The sequence below is a fragment of the Leptinotarsa decemlineata genome, unplaced genomic scaffold, assembly GCF_025532065.1.
Source record: "Leptinotarsa decemlineata unplaced genomic scaffold, Ldec_3_MD MMD2_tig00002082_RagTag_RagTag, whole genome shotgun sequence".
In the NCBI taxonomy this organism is placed as follows: domain Eukaryota; kingdom Metazoa; phylum Arthropoda; class Insecta; order Coleoptera; family Chrysomelidae; genus Leptinotarsa; species Leptinotarsa decemlineata.
This window is the reverse complement of record NW_027412573.1, coordinates 6,767,808-6,782,488: the sequence shown is the minus strand read 5'-3', so window position 1 is coordinate 6,782,488 and position 14,681 is coordinate 6,767,808. Positions and strand designations below refer to the sequence as shown.

Here is a 14,681-nt window from a genome sequence, read left to right as displayed (position 1 = left end):
TATAGAGACCAATTACCCTAACATCAAACTGATATTATTTGCACTGGACGAGCGTTTCGCTAACAGCGATGTTGCCAAATCCTTCTCTGCTATGAATGGGTTCAGTTTTTATTAGATGGCAGCCCTTGAGGGGTGAAAATTCATTGAATAAGGAAAACAAGTTTTATAGATCAGTCAAACATTATTTCATATTTTATTTCGTGAAGAAGTTGACTATATTTAATCGTAAAATATCGCTATTATAAAAATTTTGAAATTCGTCAAAGGAATAAAAAGTTAAAAGCATGTTTGGAAAAATTAATGGAAAACAATGAGTTAGCGACATTCTTCGTTAAATTATCGATAACTTTCCCCTATACATATTTTTTATGTAACATCTCATTTCTTCACAAAGTGTTTTCGCGATTTTCGATATGGCGCTGCCACTCTATAAGGCTATAGGATGAAATGATACATGTGGCGACGCAAGATCTATTTTAATGTGGGCAAGGTACATTTAGCGAGGCACTCTGGTGATGCAAAAAGAAGGGTTTATAAACTAAAAAAAAATCAAATGAAACAACTTTTTATTCATTAAGGAACACCAAAACTTCAACTTGTGTACTTTTTTGGAACATCAAACAACAAAATTGAAAATAAAAAATATCGACTCAAAAATGATAAAAAAGAAATGTCTGGGTCGCCGCATTGAAACCCCAGTCAAAGTCCCTGACACTGTTATTTACTCACTTTAATTAGAGGAACAAAAATTTTCTTTTTTTGCTGAACCAGATTCCCATTTTCTTGCTTTATCTCTATCTCTTTTAGTGCCTAAGCCTGACATGATTGATAAATTTAGAAAGAATTCACCAAAATTGTGTCCGACCTGTTGGAAAAATAATAATAACATTTGATGGTAATTTTCTCTTTCTTTAGGTACCTATAATCAACCTATAAAGAATTGGACTAATGAGTTTGAATAGAAATTGGATGAATATAATACATAATAATATTGCTTTGTATATTACCTACTTCAATATTTCACGTAATATATGTTTAATGTAATGTAATACACACAACGAAAAAAAAGGCGGATTCTAGCAATTCCAGTGAAATAAATTATATTTCGTCATAATTTTTAATCATGCGTATATAATGTTTTGTAAAGAAAACTATAAAAAATATGAGTGTAAGTATAATGAATACTTATAACCTTATTTTTGATAAATAAAATAAAAACAGATGCTATTATTTTTCTTCACGACACAATCCGAATTTCTACTTATAAAACACTTGTTATCGTTTTGAAACTATGTAACACTATTATTTATTCTCACCTCAAATACTATTAGAAATTATATTATAGGAACATGGAGGGAGAATGCGTCTGTCCAATATTTTGATTGGTTTTCTATTAAAGGGAAGTCCCGCGGTTTCTGACCAGGAATTCCCCGCGGTTGCCTCTCAACGCCAAGCATTGTTGCCAGACTGAATAAAAACAAATGATTAGACACGACAAAGATGAGAATTTTTTAAATAATTATATTGTAATTTAACGTAGTTTATTAGAAAAAGAAATATTTTTAGGAATTTTTCATTCATATGCTTTCGTTCGCCTTCAGGTTGAGAATTTTCTAATGTATTATCTATAAAAAAAGCATGACGTGTACGTTTGGATTTTCTATACTTTTTTAAAAATATTTTCGGCTTTGCCCACGCCGTCTTTGAAATGTTATTCCATAATGAAAAATGTAAACAGTATGTTTTTGAAAATTTATAACTTATCACGCAACGGCCATACCACGTTGAAAATGCCAGTTCTCGTCCGATCACTGAAGCCAAGCAACGTCGGGCGCGGTTAGTACTTGGATGGGTGACCGCTTGGGAACACCGCGTGTCGTTGTTTTTTTTTTCATTTGAAATTTTTTAGTGAAAAATTATACAAACGAGTACACGATTTACATATTTCATAAATGAAAAGGAGGCGTTAGTAAGGTCTTTCTGCGAGATTTGGCAGTTTCAAAACTCTGCGCCATTGTAAAGTTTGAAAAATCTACGCCCTTCAATATCACGGAATCTAAATAATTCTCAGAATGACTGTAATATTCGTATTTTTTAATATAAAAAAATGAATGCTGTAGGTTCGAAATTCTGTTATCTGAGAAGTTTTGGAATTTCTGGATAAAAGTGAAATGAAAATTAATGAAATATTAGAAATATTGTAAATATTGAATGGTAACAGATATGTTAATCGTTAGCTCACACAGGTTTCGGTTTCTGAAAGTTGTCGTTCGTAAGGGATCGGCAACTGGTTAACGAAAATACAGATTATAAAAGATTTTTTTCACAAGTTTGTTAAAACCAAAAAAAAATGTGTGAAATTCATAAATAAGAATGCTAATTTTAATTGTGACCTGAAGTGAAAATTACCTACTAAAAATAAGTTGAACAATAAGGGAAATGTGGCTTGTAATTTTCGTTACTGCACATAATTGTTAATATCAGTATTTGTTGTAAAAACTGAAATTACAATCAGTCTGCCAATGGAAAATACTTGAATTTTACTGGTGAATTGATGAAAATCCTCACAAAATTCTCGTACAGCTTACTCAGATCCAGTGATATCTTAGAAAAACTGAATTATCAATTATGAAAGTCATTTCATCAAATGTCACATGTGTTATGTGTCACTTATAGATAAAAAAAGTTGCAACAATATGTTGAATAAGCTACAAAACAGGTAGAGTCAAAAATGGCTTCTAAAGACATATTTCCACCAAACGGACTCTCTTGCGGCTAGTTTCGTGCAAAAACTTGTTTTAGTTTCGAAAACAAACTCGAAACTCGAATTTCACCAAATTGTTAAAATTTTGTCCGAGTCGCGTGTTTTGTTGTAAAATGCTTTCTATTGTTTCCACTAGCAAAACAGTTTTTCATGCCTTCTCTAGACTATGTTTTTATGACAAGCTGCGATTTTTTATAATCGAATCTTTTGAGCAAAAGAATCGAAGACGAAAAAAACAAGATACTGGATGAGATCATTGTCAAAAAAACAGAAAAGATAATGAAACGAAATAAATATATGTCAGATTTGATAAATGATGACATGAAAATGTCTAATCACGAATTTGAGAACCTGTTGAATGCACTGGGATCAAATGTTTGAACAGAATACAAATTACAGATATGTTATATCTGAAGTGAAATATTCATTATCCAAAAAAAAGATAATGAGAGATTTAAAAAAAGTTGATTCCAGGAGTCATGCTAAACCAATCTTTATAAAATGGGTTATACTTACATTGCCTTCCAAGTATATTCTAGAAGCAATATTGTTTGTAGATTGTATCACAATCATGATACAAATCACAAAGTCATCATCAGGCTACCGAAGATGCATTATCAAAACACAGCCAAACAAACGGAGTTTCTTCCCATAAAAATATGTAACACTTTGCCTGGTGAGTGGAAATACCTCCATATAGAAGAATTGGAGTTCAAAGTAATAAATATAGTTTAAAAACCTAAAAACACGTTTTTAAAGAACATTGAACTAAAAAGTTAAAAATATAAAAAAAAGCTTAAAACAATAACGATCGAAAAATACTAACATTATTGTGAAAAAACCGTAGGCGCTTTGTGCCATATTTTTTGTATATCTAGTATTTTTCGTTCGTTATTGTTTCAAACTCATTTTCAAAACAAATATTTTCAACTTTTTAGTTCGACGATCTTTAAAAACTATACTTATTTTTTACTTTTTAGTTTCATATGCTATAAAAGCGTGTTTTTTAGTTTTTCAAACTATATATATTTTTCAAATCAATGTCTTGATTTGATATGTACCTAATGTCAAGCACCTTAACTTTAATTTTTAGATTTTTTGAAATATTTAGATAATTGAATTTTTTAGGTGTACATTTTACGATCACGATTGCATTGTTGAAATCGATATTCTGGTTTGCTTTCAAATAATCGAATTAGATTTTGAAATGTATCTTTCGTTTCGTTCAAAACTTTTTTTGTATTGAATCACGGGTTATTGTAAATATTTAAACATCTAAATATTTTGTCTGTAGTACAACGTACATTGCCATCTGCCCACGAATAGATAAAAAAATATCAAGAAGGTTACATACAGCGCCATCTGCCCGTGAATAGATCAAGTAATAATAATGTCGATAATTCTGCCAATACAGATCCCGAGCTTGGGAGTTACAAGCAAGCAAACATACATACATACATACAAGTGAAGCTAATATGAAGCGTGTAGAAAAATCACTTGTCATCCAAGCGACTGAAGAGGTATTCAATTGTCAGTGGTCCTAATATATGTGTATGTGGGTATGTGTATATATATATATATATATATATATATATATATATATATATATATATGTGTGTGTGTATATATGTGTATTTATATTGTTAATATCCATATGTGAGTCATAACTATTGCTTTGTGAGATTTTTCCTTATGTAGTATATATATTTTCAGTATGACGTACCTGAGCAAATTTTTTTATTGCAGATATTTTCGAATGTAACAGAAATTGTAATTTGAGATAGATGAAGTTTCTTTTTTTCTTTCTGAATAGTTGTTTGTTATTGTCGCTGACCGTTTCCACAGTACAAAAACAGAGACAAAACACAGAAACCTGCCTGGCGACGGGACATTTCGTTGACAAAAACAGTCGCCTGTGACAAAAAGTCTTCAAAATGTTTCTTATTTTGACTCCTAAGTAATACCTAAGTAATAAATCTACCTGAAAAAATATACCTGAAAAAGTTAGGTATCAATACATTTTTCGAAAGTCTACCTGTAAATGTACCTAACTATTATTACCTGCTTATGAACAGATTCAATAATGGCGAATTATTCAATTCAGTTTGATCGTTCATGAGATGCTGAGAGTTTTTGAATTTGTTTATTTACATACTCTCCAACCGGTTAAGTTTCAAACCTTTCTTCTGGAAATGTATTCATGGTTGAACTCATGTCCCTCTGAGATTAGATGACTGGCATATGTGGAATTTATTTTTCCGTTCTGAAAACTATATTTGTGTTCCTTTATGCGAGTTTTGAACGTTCTTCCAGTTTGACCTATATAAAACATCGCACTTGACCCACACGATAATTTATATAGGTACTCCTGATTTTTCTGAAACTGAATTTTTATCTTTGTTATTTTTAATGTGCATGTCCAAGTTGTTGTTGGTTTTGAAAGTAGTATTTACACCTTTGCTGTGCAGAAAATCTCAGTTCTCAGTTCTCAAAATTGCCGATAGTGAGCCCAAGAAAATCCCAATTTCACAGTTGAAGGTGGTGATCAGTATTCCTTCAAAACTAATGTATGGTGTGGGATACTTAACGACCAAATAATTGGGCCATTTTTCTTTAGGGAAAATTTATAATCCGTCGGTTATCTCAACCTTTTAAATAATGAGGTTAGTGAAGTTTCAGATAATATGCCTTTGAATATTAAATACGGTCTATGGTATCAGCTCGATGGCGTACCAATACATCACACGGTTGCTGTAAAACAGTCCCTCTGAAACATTATTGGCCACCTAAATCACCCGACTTGACGCCTTTAGACTTTTTCTTGTGGGGTTACCTGAAACAAAAAGTGTACCGAAGTAGACCATTTACTGACATACAACATCTGGAAAATACCATTCGCGAGTGATGTACAAATATAAATCCCCGATTTATCAAAAATGTAGTTACAGATGTCAGTAGAAGGACCATAATTTGTATTGAACGTGGAGGACGACATACTGAAATGTAGGCTATAAGTGTTTGACAACCTCATTTAGATCAATAAGTAATTTTTTGTACCCATTTGTATTTTCTATAATAATATTGTTGTTTGAAATTCATAATAATAATAATAATAGTTCTATCGAAATTATTTGCATTTTTTTTAGTTGCCTTTGCTTTTTCGAAATCAAAGGAAACTTTGCACCAGTCATGTTAAAATTTTTATAGCAAATTTTTAATTTCTCTCTGGAAATGTTCGTATGAGTAAAAATCTATCAGAGAAGTTGAACTTCATGATGAGTTAGTTATGTATACATGAATTGATGACAATTAACCGAACTTGTTTTTTAAAATAAAGGGGATATCTGTCAAAAATAATGAAAACTTTATCCTGGTTGCATAAAATTTGGCATATGGATATAAAATTGCCGTAGACACAACTTCTTCAAGTAACTTTTTGTTAAATTCGATCTAGAAATGCACTTCTTCAATTTTTCCAAAAGAAAAAAGTTGAATTTGACGAACTCTGAACGTCAGTGGGTCGCAGTTGGCCACATCATTTCAAGTTCAATTAAAAGCACAAACAAGTGCCGAAGTAAAACTTCATTGAAACTTTTCGAAAAAATAGTTTCCCATATGTTGCGCACTTTAATGGTGACACTGTACATAGATACAAATCCAAATAACGCTTCTAGAATAGCTAGAAAAGTAATAGTCTAAGAGCTAGCTAGCAACGTTTTTGAGAGAGAATTTCAGTTAGGCCTGTTTTCGGAAATGCTATCTCTTTCACTCTCTCGGACGTCATACGGGCTATCTGGCTGATGGTAGTGTTTGTGTTGGTTGCATTCATCAGTGCGCATCGTATCTGTACTGCTAAATTATCAATTTTTCAAATCATTTCAAAAAGGTTTCTTTTTTCATTATTATTTCATTTGAACTTATTGACACATGAATCTATTAATGCCAGATATTTTTATTGTTGATTAAATTGTGCCAGACCCTAATTTTGAATAAAAAAAAGGTTTTAAAAATATTTCAGTATGACTGAAATTCTCATATGATGTTATTTAAGTATCTAAAACCCCAAAATTAATTTGCTAGACCGATCTAAGAACTGGCCTATCTGAAATTCTTGTTTTCTCGACGTTGCTCGTACCATAACGGAATATCGCCGCTGATTTCTTTCCAATAATAACATTGATGAACTGAATCATGCTTAGTTCGATCTCATGTGCATATAAAACGGGAAAAGAAAGGTTATAACTCAAAAACGATTCTAACGAATTAAACAGAAGGGAAACGAATAAAATTAAGACATTCAGTTAATTACTTTTTCATTTCAGAACTTTATCCTTTCTGCATGAAACCTTTGAAAATAACATTCTTCGTTTGAATTTTGATCCCTCGAATCTTAGAAATTGGCAATTAAAATTGATTTCATGATTTGAAATTTAAATGAGACACATTTTTCGAGAATGTTGAATTAGTCCGGGGCGTGGTTTATACCATTCATTAATCATTCTGATGAAAAGAAATGGGAGAAAGAGGAAAGTGATAATGGTGAATGTCGGTCTTCCACGATATCGTGAAGAGTAGGAGCACAGAGGCGGACTCATAAAATCAGAGCTAATTCACTGTTGAATACTGAGGGAATGATTTAGGTTCCTTATAATTATTGCTGACAAAAATATGAAATTTTTATTTGTATCAGGAATGATGATGTGAGGAACATATAGTCGGCAACAAAGATCATTTTTCGAATAATGTAAACTTCTTGTAGAGGGCCCCAAGAAATATATTCATAGAGAAGAATAGTCGCCAAAAATTGAAGAATTGGACAAATCCCCATTTGCAAAATACAAGTGTAGGGAACAATATTGTTGAAATTGGTATCATCAAAAGATGAGAGGAGAAAATGCAATGAGCCCACGAAGCTGTAGTATTTTCTGGAGAACTGAAAGGAGTGGCAGATCAGAGAGTTCCTTAATAGTAAAATAAATGTTGGAAACGACAGACCTTCAAAAGGAGTGATTGAGATAGCGGCTGAGCATGTAAAAAAGATAGTTCGATGACCATTTCAACACCGTTTTGTCAGGAAAAAATAGTGATCTTCAATACCTCCACATGTGACCCCTTCGAGGTTTTTTCACGGGTAAACTGATCAATCAGTCTTGACTCCGTAACTTGAGCACTGTATCATGCAATAATTCTGAAATAACTTTCTAAGGTCATTCTTGACCGGTATATCTCTTCACAATATTTCTGCTTGGTTAATCAATACAGAATCTGCTGAAATGTAATGAAGGGCAACCTTTAAAGTTCATACTGTATAATATAAATTAGTGAAAAATTAAGTTTATCAGTGAAGTTTTGCCTAAAAGTAAAATCATTTCAAAATAGGTACCTACATTTCCTTTGTCAAATGCGATCATAAACACATAATACATTAACAGTTTTATAAAAATTCAAAATAATTGGTCTCTTTTGAATTTTTAAAATGATGGTCTTTCATACGGCTTTGAAATAACATCATTTCACTGATAATTCCCAACTTTAAATATTCACGTGGACTGATCAAAAAATAAGATGTTCAAATTTCTTGGGCTACTTATATCCGACTACCAATTTTTTTTATGTAGGCGATTTTCTACTATCGAAATAAATATATTGAAGAATTTGCATCTGTAAAGGTGCGTACTGACTTGAGCAAATTTGCGCGTACAGCGTTCGTTCGCGCAAATTTGATCAAGTCCGTCGCTTGTAGGTACTTCAAAGGAAACACGTGCTCAGTGTGGACGGTGTTTTGGTCAGGAAAGGTTTTTTGCGCACAGTCTTTTATAAAATATGGAGCGGGACAATGCAAAGGCGCTCCAAATAATAGATGAATATGAGAAATATCCGATTTCATGGAATGCCAAACATCCGGAGCACTCCTCAAGAAACGAAAAAGCAGATGCATGGGAACATATTACGTATAACTTAAAAGTGAAAGAACATGAAGCGAAACAGAAAATGAATAGTCTTTTAGGGTCATTTCGGAGGGAAAAGGCAAAAGGAAGAATAAAGTGTTGGGACAGGCAAAGGCCAGTAAATATCTTGATTTTTTGAAGGTGATTTATAAAAATGAATGCAATGCATTCAGAAAGACGTCGTAATTTGTGAATTACGAGAACAGTTAAAAATTTTGAATGATCATATTTGCTAAAAGTGGTCATACAGATTCACATCTTTCGACGCAAAAACCATCTGCCATCAACTTGGTAGTAGATCCAAAAAATAAGGCCGACAGTAAACCATCCAAAAAAGCTGATACTACGAACAAAAAGAAAACAGATAATAACAACAAACAAAGAGTTAATAGTCATCAACATGTGAGTGATGGAATAAACCAGGTCGAAAATACATTGAAGTTAAGAAAATATATTGACATAAACTCCGATAAGTCGGATAGAAATGTCACACCTACACCGTCGGGATCATCTAACACCAACACGGAAAATCAGCAAGATAGACAGTGTAAGGAAGCGATAGGAAGAAAGCGAAGACGACAAATGGTTGTTGGAAGTTATGATGGAGATTCTCGTGAAAAGGTGTCCCCAAACTGACACATCTACATGTTTACAGAATTGATCTGCAGACCTCGCCTCATGATTTAACAGAATTGTTGAAAATGCACTTTCCTGAAGTAAAATGTGAAAGTATTACTCCCAAATACCCTAGTTTTTACAATTCATTTAAAATTTCAATTTTTGAACATAATTTTAGAAAGGCTATGGATCGTAAAATATGGCCCTTTGGGGCATGTGTACAACGTTTTTTCGAGTTTGTGAAAAAGGAATCGACCAAAACATAGACTGTAATTGTTTTTCACCGAATCTGTTAGTTCTCAACATTGCTAGCATTAATCCTTACAAGATAAACGAACTTCATTGCGACACATATTTTTACAAAAAATTAAACTTTTTATGTTTGACTGAGATACATGAAAAACCAGATTCTGTAAACAGCATATGTATACCAGGCTTCACTCTAGCGAGCTCTTTCTGTAGGACAGACCACCAAAAAAGTGGCGTGGACATCTGGGTTAGAGATTCCCTGATTTTCAAAGATTTATATCTAGCTAACCATTGCGAAAAAAAGGACATTGAAGTATGTGGCATCTCTTGGAGAGACAATAACCAAAAATTTATTTTAATAAACTGTTACAGGTCTCCCAGTGGGGATCTTAATATTTTTTGTGACGTACTGACAGAAATATTGGAGTTTATGTTTAAACCAAATATTCGCTTTATACTTGTGGTCGATTTCAATTGTGACGCGTACAGTAACTCAAAAGATTTTGTTAAATTGAACAATGTGCTGTCATGTTTTAACTTTATACACAAAGTGAATTGGCCTACTTGGGTGCAAGGAAATAGCCTTTCCACAATAGATAATATTTTCATTAATTTCCAAAGCAATGGAGTCACTGCTGTTTTAGATAATAATATATCTGACCACAGATATATTTTCTATGAAATTTCGGAAACCACCCAAAACACGCGAGACACTTCCTTCACGTTTCATACAAGAATATATAATGATGAATTACACAAGAATTTCGAAACTGCACTCCGTAATGAAAACTGGAGTGAACTTTATCAAATTAAAAATATTGACCATACATACGATATTTTCATAGGGATGTTCTTCTATTATTTTGACATTAGTTATCCATTACGACGGGTGTGTAGTAGACCTAACGTTAAAAAATGGGTGGACATGGATGTCAAAATATCTAGTTGTAAGTTGGAGGATCTTTATTTATTGAAAAAAAAATACCCGGTACTGGCTGATTTTTACAGAGAAGCACGAAAAAGATACTCTCGGCTTTTAGAATCTAAAAAGAAATAATATTCTCAACTCTGATGATCCTAGTAAAACTGCCTGGAAAGTAATATCCGAAATGAACAATAAAAACAAAATAGGACACAAAACTATCAATGTGTTCTACAATGATATAAAAGTGGAAAACCCAGTTATTGTATCAGATCTGTTCAATAACTTTTTTAAAAATGTCCCGCTGGAACTTAAAGAAAAGATCACCCAGTCAAATACTGCAGTAAACAATACCCAAGAAATTCTTATACCTTCTCTATTTCTCAGACCGTTTTCACCTAAGGAATTATTTAATCTGCTCAGTGATAGGCTGAAAACTAAAACATCCGCAGGTCCAGATGAAATACCCACATTCGTTTTAAAAAAAGTTATGAATGTTATAATAGAACCTTTGACCTTTTTATTAAATCTTTCATTCGAAACAGGAAAATTCCCCACAACCCTCAAGAAAGGAAAAGTCATTCCAATTTATAAAAAACACTGTCCCGATTACATGGAAAATTATAGACCAATAACGATTTGCAGTAGTTTCTCGAAAGTTTTCGAATATGGATATTTGGACAGGCTGATGAATTTTATCAATGAGCATAATATTTTGACAAATAGCTAGCACGGTTTTCCACCTGGTAAATCAACAACTAGCGCAATCTATGAGTTCTATGACAATCTCATAAACCATATAGAACACGGAGAGGTCCCAATTGGCATTTTCTGTGACCTGAGTCGAGTTTTCGACTGTGTGGACCACGATATTCTTTTATCAAAGTTGTATAACTATGGTATTAGAGGTGTTTGTCTGGATTGGTTAGATTTATTTATTAGATGTCGTTCTCAGTATGTGAGTCTGAAACATCATCAAAATAATATAATTCGTAATGTTACATCTGCCAATATCGATATTAATATAGGTGTTCCACAAGGATCTATTTTGGGCCCAGTTACTTTTATTTTGTACATAAATGAAATCTCAAATTCCTTTCCGGATATTGAGATGACTATTTATGCAGATGATACTTCTCTACTGATTTCCAACAAAAATCAAATAGAACTAAAAGAAATCTGTGAAACTGCTCTATGCCAACTAACTTCTTGGTTCAATCAAATCACTCTTTATTTTAATGCAGACAAAACTAACCTTGTGAAATTCCATAGTCATCAGAGGGAATTGGTAGATGTTGATATAATTTTGAATAACACACCTTTGCCTATAAATAACAGCTGTAAATTCTTAGGACTATTCGTTGACTTACATTTGGATTGGAAAGAACATTGCAAGGTCCTGATTTCCAAACTTTCATCTCTCCACCATATGTTCAGAAATCTCAAAGTTGTTTTGACACAGCAACAATTAATAAACTCATACTATGCACAAGTGGAAAGTCGACTGAGGTATGGTATTTGCCTATGGGGAGACTCTACACTGTCGAATAACGTCCTCGTATCACAGAAAAAAATCATTAGGTGTACTGCTGGAGTGAAAAAAGACTAGTCTTGTCGAGAAATCTTCAAAAGATTTGAAATTCTGACCTGTACAGGCCTCTACGTATTTGAAGTCTGTATTTTTGTGTTCAAAAATAGGGATTTTTTTCTCATAAATAACGACTTCCACGAATACAACACACGTCGTAAGGATGATTTACGATTACCACTCTCTAAACGCAATATTTCCTATAAAGCTCCAGCTCGAATCGGCGCAAAGATTTTCAACAACTTACCTCCCTCCATTAAAAGTTTAAAACATGAACGTATTTTAAAAAAAAACTCAAAGAATACCTGGTTGAGAAATGTCTATACTCTTTAAATGAATACTTCTAACTTGAATTTTTATTCAATGTGAATCTGTATTTTTATTAAGTCAATATTCTGTGTAATATGTATATGTATATGTGAACATGTCTTCGTAGTGTTATATAATCCTTAATGTACTGTTATGTTCCTTTTGTACATTTCTTCATTTAAATCCCGACCTGACTACCATGCGTTTGTAACCATGACTCTTTCTTATACGACTGTATGTTGTCTTGAAGAAATAAAGTGATTTGATTTGATTTGCATTGTTTTGAAGGTCAGAAAGATGTGTATATATCGAAATGGTATGCATTTGAAAGAATGCATTACTTACTTGATAAAGATGAACCGAGAGAAACAGTTGATACAGAGACAGAATGCGTAAGTATTTTATTATTTATATTTGATTCTTATACAGGGTGAGTCACTACCGTGTCCTAACTTGAATTTATGCATAATGGTCTTGCCAACAAACACGACCATTGCTAGTAAAGTATGCAGCAAATTTGTTTCGAGTGTCTTGTGCTTCTTTAGATGATTTTAGGGGCAAAGTTCTAATAGGGATTAGTGATGACATTTTTTCATTTAGTGTTTCTCTCCAACTGCCTGCCACAAATTGTCCATCTATGTCAGTATTGAAGGTTCCCATCCCATCTCATCTCCGAGAAATACATATTCCACCTCCTGATTCCTTCCTTATAGACTTCTTGCTGTAGGAATCTTTAGGTCATTGCTCTGTAATTTTTTATGTAGTGTACTTTGTTTAAACACACCTCCATCAGAAATTCCAGCCTTCACAGCCTGTATCAGCAAAAATAAAATTGTAATTGGCATCAACTAAAGCGAACAACACAATGCTAAAGTGTGATTTATAGGTAAAGTATTCGCTGCCGCTGTTTATTGGCGCTTCAGAAGATGACGGCATATAGTTTTAGATTCAATATTGAAATGAATAACTTTTCACAATTTTTAACTTTCTCAGGCTATTATTGATGAGGTACAGAATCCTGAGGAAGAAGATCGCGGACCGCTGGATACTTCTCCCCAAAATTCTGATTTAGGAAGCACAACACCTCAAATTGACTTGCAACCCCAAAATGAACAGGATGTGAATGAAATGCCTCCAAAACCGAAAAAGATGAAAGCAAAACGGTGAAATGAAGATCCAAGATTGGAGGAAGCTTTTCAAATTTTGACAAAAATGGCCGCACCTGAAGCAGTCGTAACAGAAGATGAATTTGCAGTATATGGACAATACATAGCAAATAAATTGAGAGGTTATAGTAGAAGGACTCGAGTCGAAGTTGAACATGCTTTTAGTCGAATTCTCTATGAGGCTGATATCGGCAAATACGAGTGGGTTGCTCAACCAGTACAGTTGTTCCTCATACTATGTCACAACAACTTACTACACCGACAATGTGTTCGCCTCATTATACACCTCATTGTACCTCACGTTCTCCCTGTACAACTCCTTACCCAACTTATTCTTCTTCACAATCCCATTGCTGAACCCAAGGCTCAACCCCTAACCCCACCGTAACCGAACTGGTAAATATTGATTTGGCTTATTCAGATTTACTTTGACGTGACGTATTTAACATTGTACGCCATAATTACATTTTGGTTTATACACATTGTATGCTGTAGCATTCTTAGTTTAGTTTAAATAAAACCTTTAAGTATGTGTAACAAATTATCGAATTACCTTCATATACTTCTTCAGAAGTTCAATAAGGGCCCGGCATGTTTCAGAAACAATGGAAGATATAAGCTGTTTGAAACTTTGAAAAGATACTGCATACTTGTATATGAATCCCTCGTCGCTAAAAAGCGTAGAGTTATGGCAAGTCGTTCTTTTACGGGAACGGCCATTCTCATTCACGTATTCAGTCCTATCATATCAATCAGTAGCTCAAAATCCTGTGATGACATACGGACAAAATTTTGAAACTGCCCGCTGATTTCTTGGAATTTCAAATCCTCTAACAATGTTGATCCACCATACATCTCTCTGCTTTTATACAGCTGCTTAACCCACCATCGCTTATCCCGTTTGTTCTTCTTCTTCCGTATATAAGAATGCATCAATATGTAGGCTGCACTTGCTATTATTATACTCTGTTTGCTGTTGGACATTTTGGCAACGCTATAAAAACGCTGCGATCGGAAACTAAATAAGCGGCTACCAGACGGAACAGAAATTTTCGCACACAACTTACGCTGGTTGCACACACACCGATTTTGGACGGCCAGTATTAAATCGGCCGAT

At 33.4% G+C, this 14,681-nt stretch overlaps 1 non-coding gene across 1 annotated transcript; it reads left to right on the top strand.

The window, feature by feature from the left end:
- The first annotated feature begins 1,766 nt into the window (after positions 1–1,766).
- On the top strand, positions 1,767–1,885 carry LOC141482930 (5S ribosomal RNA). The gene has a single exon (XR_012465814.1). It is a non-coding gene; the product is annotated as a 5S ribosomal RNA (ribosomal RNA).
- The last annotated feature ends 12,796 nt before the right edge of the window (positions 1,886–14,681 follow it).